At 43.5% G+C, this 7,876-nt stretch overlaps 1 long non-coding RNA gene across 1 annotated transcript; it reads left to right on the forward strand.

The window, feature by feature from the left end:
• Positions 1-852: 852 nt before the first annotated feature.
• On the forward strand, positions 853-4,791 carry LOC101931065 (uncharacterized). The gene is made up of 4 exons (XR_256929.3): positions 853-967; positions 2,851-2,954; positions 3,497-3,623; positions 4,574-4,791. It is a non-coding gene; the product is annotated as an uncharacterized LOC101931065 (long non-coding RNA).
• Positions 4,792-7,876: the final 3,085 nt, after the last annotated feature.

Genomic DNA, 7,876 nt, shown 5'->3' on the forward strand with positions numbered 1-7,876 from the left:
AATTTCCTATAGGAGAGTTGCCACGCCATTGGCAATAGACCTTCTCTCTTTCTCCACCCCATCCCAGTGACAGCAGGGAGCATTTGTGCTGGTCTTCCCTCCCCAGGGTGTGTCTTGATTTGTTAGACATACCTGAGTTAGCTTTATCTAGCTTGCTGGAATAACAATAGCTGTGAATCCATGGCTGCTTGGGTAGCAGCAAGGGCTGAACAAATGACTCGGAACTCTGGGTATGTACCTGAGTTGCTAGCCTGTGTTTTCATGGCATTGCTGCTACTGGACCTCAGCTGGCTAGATCAAAGCTAGTTCGGGTGTGTGTCCGTGTGCTGCAGTTACACCTCCGATTGCAGGGCAGACGTATCCTGAGAGTGGGAGACTTGTGAAATTCCACCCCAGGACAGGTCAGTGCCCAAGGCCTAATGCCTGAGTGGGACATTCAGAGACTATCAAGGGGACAGAGATGCAAGCAGCTCTGTATCTTGACATCCATCACAGAACCCTTCACATTTTTCTTACATCAACAATTTGTGTCTTTACTTTTGACTATTATTGTTAAGACTGAGGGTTTGACATGGAGTCATGTCAAGTTGGCCAAGCAGCACAATGCAGGGCGGCCACCATGAAGTGGCCTGCAGAAGTTGCTGATCTGAGCTAAACCGGTGTTTTGCACAAAGGCCTAATGTGTCTTACACAAGCTGGGATGGCACAAGATGTTTTGCACAAAGACCATGGAATTTTCCACAGAGTTGCAAGAATTCCAACGTTCAAATTGTGGTTGGATATTTCAAATCTGCCCCAGAAGCAGGAGTCACCTTCTGATTGGTCGACAGCAGCCTTGCCAGGAAGAAACCAAGCCTTCAGAAACTGTATAAAACAGGCAGTTTTGGTCAAAGTGTCACTCCCTGAAGCTAAAATATCTGAGCAAGAGAGACAATCATCACCTGGCTACTGAGAGCGCCCTTGTCTGGTAACTATTATAGCCACCTTTCTCGTAATCATTCTGTTAACTCTTCCTTTAAAATACTGTCTAGCGAGATGGCTGCTAGATCCAGAAAGAGAAAAGGAACACAGTTGTCACAACTTCTTGAGTGAGTGAACTACCTGAATGAACTTTCTAGGTGTCTCAAGAAACCACCTGGGGTTGAGCTGGAGAACATGCCTTCATGCCTGTTTGAATGAAAAAGTAGTCAAGCTACACATGTTAAGTTTATCGCAAGGACACATTAGTTATTTTAAAGCGACCTGAGTTAAAATCATCTACAGGATAATTCCAGTTATCTAAAGTCCCTTTATCTGAAAATCCTATTTATCCAAAGACAGTGTGTGTGTCCCCTGTAGTCCTGTGGTAGTTAATCACCACTGATTTACGAACATGAAGGCTGTGGGAGGATTTCCAGTTTTAGGAATGAGGACAGTCAAAAAAAGAGGGAAGAATGAGAGAGAAGCTAGAGGAGGAGAGAAAAAATGGGGGAGACTGAGAAAGAGCCGACATAAAAGAAAGAAAACAAATGAAGTTGAAGACTGAAAGGAGAAGGTTTCAGGGAGAAAAAGGACAGGCAGATACAGAGGAGGAGTTAAGGAAAATAGAATGGGGGGCAGAAGGGCAGGGAATGAAGGGAGGCAGAGAGGAGGGTGGAGGTGAGAAAAGGGGAAGGAAAGAAGGAGAGATACAGGAAGAGAGGGAGTAGTCACAAGAGACAGGAGCCTGGTTGTTGCTGCTTGAGCACTTCCAAGTACTGTCAGCCCTGGGCTCCGCAAGCACCAGCACAAATAGCGAGGGGTGGGACCAGGTCCAACTTTCAGCGCTGTCACTGCTGGGAAATTTCTTAAACAAGATCAACTAATGACCTTTATTCTTCTTTCTGTGATTTATTTGCTTTAAGTGCTGTCTCAAATCATATAAAATATGTAAAGGTGCAAAAATCCCCCACTCTACACTTTGAATTTGCTGGTAAGTGAAAAATTATTTCCAGTATTTGAATATTTTGTGAACTTTGAATATTTTGTGAAAGTGGCCTAAGACTGAAGGATACAGGTAAAATCCAGAGAAATTGGAATAGTTGCAATGAGAGGTTCTCAGCCAGGGGAAGGGACATGTCAGACTTTCTAGGGGGTAGAGTTGAGCCTTCTAGGAATCCAGTAATTATACAGTGTCACAATGCCACTCACTCAAATTTAGCCCCTCTGCCCTTCCCCCATCAGGATGGAGGGGCACCAGGGCCAAATTTCAGTGGCACTGAGGGTGACCAGGCCAAATTTGAGTGAGTGGTGTTGCATCCCTGTGTGCCTGGTAACTAGACCACTAGTTCAATGTTAGTAGCAAAGTCACCTCCCCAGTGTAGTACAGAACCAGTAAAAAGCTTTCCTCAATAAGACTATGATTAGACCTTAAATGAATTGATGTGATTTACTATTTCTTAGTAAATTGTAGCATCACATGAATTTATTTTTAGAAATGTCATAAACATGAGCATCCAACCACCTTTTTTTTTTGCTTTCTGTAATTTCTTAATTTCTTTCCATTATATTTGCGGTAATAAAATACATAAATATGCAATAATTCTCCAGTCTAAACTTTGGTGAAGGAAAAAGAGATTTCCACGAGAAATCTAATGTAAGTAATCAGTTAATTAAAATTATTTACCAAACATCTGTTTTTAAAAGATATCTTGTCTCACACAATTGTATTTATCTGCAATCCTTCAAGGACATCTATGGTGCTGTGTGGATAATAATTATTCTTCTTAAGAGATTGCAGAACACATATTAGAAATGTCATTTGTATTAAGGCAATATTTCTACAGCTCACCATGTCACAATTCCTAGTGTCCTCTGTCTACTCTGTCTCAGTGTTTCTTCTCTCCAGTGACTCTAAGTTCCCGGCCAACCTTCAGCTATGAAGATCCTTTTCCTGCTGTTTGCTGTGGTCTTCTTGGTGCTCATGGATGCCCCAGGTAAGATGTAAATGAAAATGTGTGATGATATAGAGGAATATCTGGGAGCCCATACTAAGGCTGTCAAACAGTTTCCATTAGAAAAAAAAAATCTAACATTTTCTTAGGACCTCCAGTGCCTGCTCCCATGAAAAACCATAGAGATTTGACTGAACTATGACCAGTCAAAAAAAAAATATCCATGCTCCCTCAACGTTTTCCTCAGAGCTTGCTGAAGCTTCCTGCTTAAGCCACACCACATTCTATCTGCTCAGCACATACTCTTCTTATAACGAGCAATCACAAAACTGAACATCTGGATGGGATGCTGACCAAATGAAGTCTAGCCAAGCCCTTTCAATATACCCCTGGGATTGTGAGAAGGTGCATGGGGCTGGGACTGGGCAGAAGACCATGACTTAAAATAGAACTTCTCCTGCTGACTAGGGTTAATAATTCTGTGCCTTTCACAGCCTGACTTATTATAAAGTCAGGCCTCATCTTCCACCGAAAGGTTACACCTGCTCTGCAGAATGATGATGAAGACTCTTTTTCCTTCTCAGGGTTCTCCCAGGCTCAGCTGACCCGAAAGGAATGTTCGCGCCGTGCGGGATCTTGTTACCTTAGACGATGTCCCGTCAAATCTCTATACCTTGCAAGATGCCATCCTCGTGGTGTTTGCTGTCGAAAGTAAGTTCAATGTTCCACAAGGGAGACCCTGCAGTGTGAACAGAACTGTTCATTACACTCTTTCCATTTAAGAGCTGATGAATCTTCCATCCTTAAAGCAACTGAGCACTTAGCCCTTTATTTTCCCCCTTTTAAAAACCAGGGGAGGTAACACTGTTCAAAATCAATGTTCATGTTTTAAGCATGCTCTGTAAATTTGAGTTGGCCACATTGCAAATCTGCAGCCCTTTCTATTCCTGTTCCGCTTCTTTGTGACTGTATGTGTCATAAATTATACAGGCCACTCAGCTGGTCATATTAATGTTGCAGCCGGAACAGGTCCTAGAGAAACAGTTGGGAGTGTGAGAAACTTCCCCACTCACTAAAACACCAGAGAGGCAGATTGGGGGCAAGAGATGTGAAGCTCTGAGCTCCCTGAGCCTGGAGAGTTGGAGCGAGGGCCCTAGGCTGGAGTGGCCATGCTACCAACTGTAGGGCGATTTGCCTGGCCACGTCACTGAGCATGCCCAGAGATCCATGTTCTCAGCAGACAGGGCTGCTAGCATGGAACTGCCACCAGATCAGAGACTTCAGGCAGAATTAGCATTTCCCTGCATTCTTTCAGAGTTAGTGATTTATCTTCTAAGTAAGTATGTCTCATTTTAGCTTCAGTGATAGACAAGGTGTGTTTGATAGAACAACTGTACAGGCTTTTCTAAAGTATACTTGTTATAGACAGCCAGTTTTCCAGTTTAGATAATATAACTATCCCCTTTGAAACTCTGTGACAGAATGTTACAGTAGGGACAATGGATTCCCTGTGATGGAGTTAACCAAGAACCTCTTCACCCACCATTCAGTGAATGGGCAATTCCTCCTGTGCCTTTTGATTTGAAATCAAACATCATATTGGCCCTGTTTTAATGGAAATCAACAAGAAATCTGAGTCTCTTTTCTTTGTACTTGTATAGATGGTATGACTGATTGTCGAGGCAGGATCTCTTGGAATCTGGCACACAGCCACTTGCTTCTAAAATCATCAGATCCTGCTTCAATGGAACCCTGAAATGCTGTTCATTTGGGCTATAAGGAACCTTTTGAGGTGGAGAAATTCCAGAAGGGAACCCTTGAATCTCCCATATAAGTTTTGTTACTCTCCTTTCAATAAAAGCAAACTGGTGTGAGATCATCATGCTGAAGTGTGTGTGTGTTGGTGGGAGGCAAAGGGGCTGTTTCTATAATTCTTCTCCTTTAGAAATCCATCTCATTTATCTTTTTAAATTAAACATATAATAAAATACCCTTAAAAAGTCCCTATTGCATGTTAATACCATACATGGGTATTTATAATCCACGGTCCACCCATTTCTGTAGGTTTCAATTAACTTCTATGGGTAGATCTTTATTTCTTACAATTGTTACAAATCCTTTTAGTTTGTGGTGCAGAGGAGCTGGGTTCAGTCCCAGATTGACTGTACAGTGTGTGGGTAACCCTCACCACGGCACTCCATTGCACCTAGACCTTCCCTCTGCTCTGAATCCCCATTTTCCACAATGAGGAGAACAGAGGAAATCAGGCTAAACTGCTTTATGGTCTGAGCCCTGATTCTGTTCCCTGTTACACTGCTGTAAATCAGGAAGAACTCCACCGAAGTCATTGTAGCTATGCCGGTGTAAAGTGGTGTCATTGAGTTCAGACTCGAGTACATGATCGTTCATAAAAAGACAAGTACAATTTACAAAAGAAAAAGTTTCCAGCTATTTCAATTGGTCACTCACAAGATATCCTAACGGCCATATCTGATCCCACTCCAAAAGTTCCCTGAAACTAATCTTAGCCATTGGACCATGCAACAAACATTTCAGGAAGATCTTTTTTTTTTTAACCCGTTCAATGTGGTGGATCTACATTTGTAAATTGATCACAGCCTTAGGCAGAAGCTTTTGTCTTTCCATGATTGTCTCCATTATATGTCACAAAAAATCTAGCAGGCTCCTTGGTGAGACTACTTCAAGGCTGATGCTCAATAGGAAGGAGCATTTTTCTGCTGCTACTGTCATCTAGTGGTTGAGAGCCAGGTGTGCCAGTGAAAGACTTTAAAAATAAATTAATGGAGAGATCCTATCTCCTACAGCTGGAAGGGACCTTGAAAGGTCAGGGAGTCTAGCCTTCACCAGCAGGACCAAGTACTGATTTTGCCCCAAATGGCCCCCTTAAGGATTGAACTCACAACCCTGGATTTAGCAGGCCAATGCACAAACCACTGAGCTAGAAACATAGGCAGGGATGTGTCGACACAGCAATAAGACCCCGGCGTGGGTCTGTGCCAGCGGACTCAGTCTCAGGCTGAGGAATTGCGGTGTAGAAGTTCAGGCTTCGACTGGAACCCAGGCTCTAGGATGCTTCAAGGTGGGAGTGTCCCACAGCTCGGGCTGCAGCCCAAGTCTGGAAGTCTACATCGCAGTTAAACAGCCCCTTAGCTTGCACCCCCGGGAGCCTGAGTCAGCTGGCATGGGCCAGCCACCGGTGTCTAATTGCAGTGTAGACATTCCCTTAGACATAACAGCCCACAGCAAGGTCCCTACTATCACCCAAACCAGTGCCTGCCACAGAGACAATGGAGACCAATTATCTCAGTTGTATTCCCTCTCATGCTTTGGGAGAATTCTTCCCCCGCCCCTTGTGGTGTGATATCTCCCATACCCTGCCAGAGCAGCACATTCAGGGTTTGGGGCTGGAAACAACCCTGTTTTCATTTTAGCATAGAAAAAAATCACCACGAAAAATAAAAGAAAGGTCTCTAGGATAGAATGGAGGGTGTTTGTCTCCCCTATAGCTGTGTGTATGAGAAATCAAGGGAACAATTAAAAATTATATATATATTATGACAGACCCAGACCAGTGGGGTGCAGGAGTCTGATTGAAGGAAAACACGCTGGACGCTGGATGAATAGTTTTCTGTTTTCTGAGTGACCAGGGCAGGGGCTACCCCAGAGCAGTCAGGAAGGTGCTACAAGCAATTAAGTCAGGCAGACTCCATAAGACACCTGGAGCCAATTAAGAACTGATTAGAAGCAATCAAGGGAAACAGGCTAATCAGATCACCTGAAGCCCATTTAGAACCGGCTGGGACTAGTTTAAAAGGAAGCCCCTTCAGCAAGGCTGGCTGGTAGGAGCAAGATGGTGTGTTGTGGGAAGACTGGGAGAAAGATGGTGCGCAGTAAAAGGGTCAGGAGAACAGGCATGGTTAGGTACCTAGGAGGGGCTGTTTGGGGAAGTAGCCCGGGGAAGGGCTATAGCTCCAGTAGCATAGGAAAACTACCTGTTGCCACTGCCAATTAGGGTCCCTGGGCTGGAACCCAGAGAAGAGGGTGGGCCTGGGTTCCCCCAACCTCTACACAAACACTCCCTGAGAAGGAAGACGGGGACTAAAAAGGGTTCTTACACCAAACCCGTTGACTGGCCGATGATGAAGGTGGCTCAGTAAACTAATCCTTGCCTCTAGGAGGGGAGAGAGGCTACATTGAGGGTCACAGCAAACCTCTGAGGCAACCCCTAAGCGCCTAGAAGTGCAGGACCCCCACACACACACCCTGAGGCAAAGCTGGTGCTCTGCCACTATATATATATATATATATATATATATATATATATATATATATATATATATATATATATATATAGGAAACTGGGGAAATAGATTGTAGTCAATACAGTTTAGAAGTAATGAAGAGCAGAAATATGGTAAAAGAAACTAAGGCCATCGGAGAAAACTCCATGGCTGGCAAGGCCAAGATAACAAAGGTGGGGTTTTTTTTAATTACTCCAGGAAGAAAAGAGAGTCTAAAAATGGTATAGGGCCATTACTCCCAGAAGAGTAAAAAACAAATTCATAATGATGCAGAAAAAGCCAGAAGTGTTCAATACATCTTTCTTTTCTATGTCTGGAAAGAAGAAGGTTGGTGTATGCATATCACATGACAAAAGAGGCAATGCACTAGTAACTAAGGAAGATGTTAAAAACATCTACTAGAGAAATATATTTAACTGTGGGATAAAATTGATGGATGACACACAATTTGGTCCAGTGGTAAATAATGTTGAGGACAGATCCTGAGTGATCTGGTTTGCTTGGTAAGCTGAGCCCAATAAAAATGCATTTTAATACAGACAAATGCGAGGTTATACATGTAGCAAGAAGTAATGCAGTCCATACCTACAGAATGGGGGACTGTATCCTGGAAAGCAGTGACTCTAAAAAGGATTTGGGATC

Source organism: Chrysemys picta, chromosome 3 (assembly GCF_011386835.1).
Source record: "Chrysemys picta bellii isolate R12L10 chromosome 3, ASM1138683v2, whole genome shotgun sequence".
Taxonomy (NCBI): Eukaryota; Metazoa; Chordata; order Testudines; family Emydidae; genus Chrysemys; species Chrysemys picta.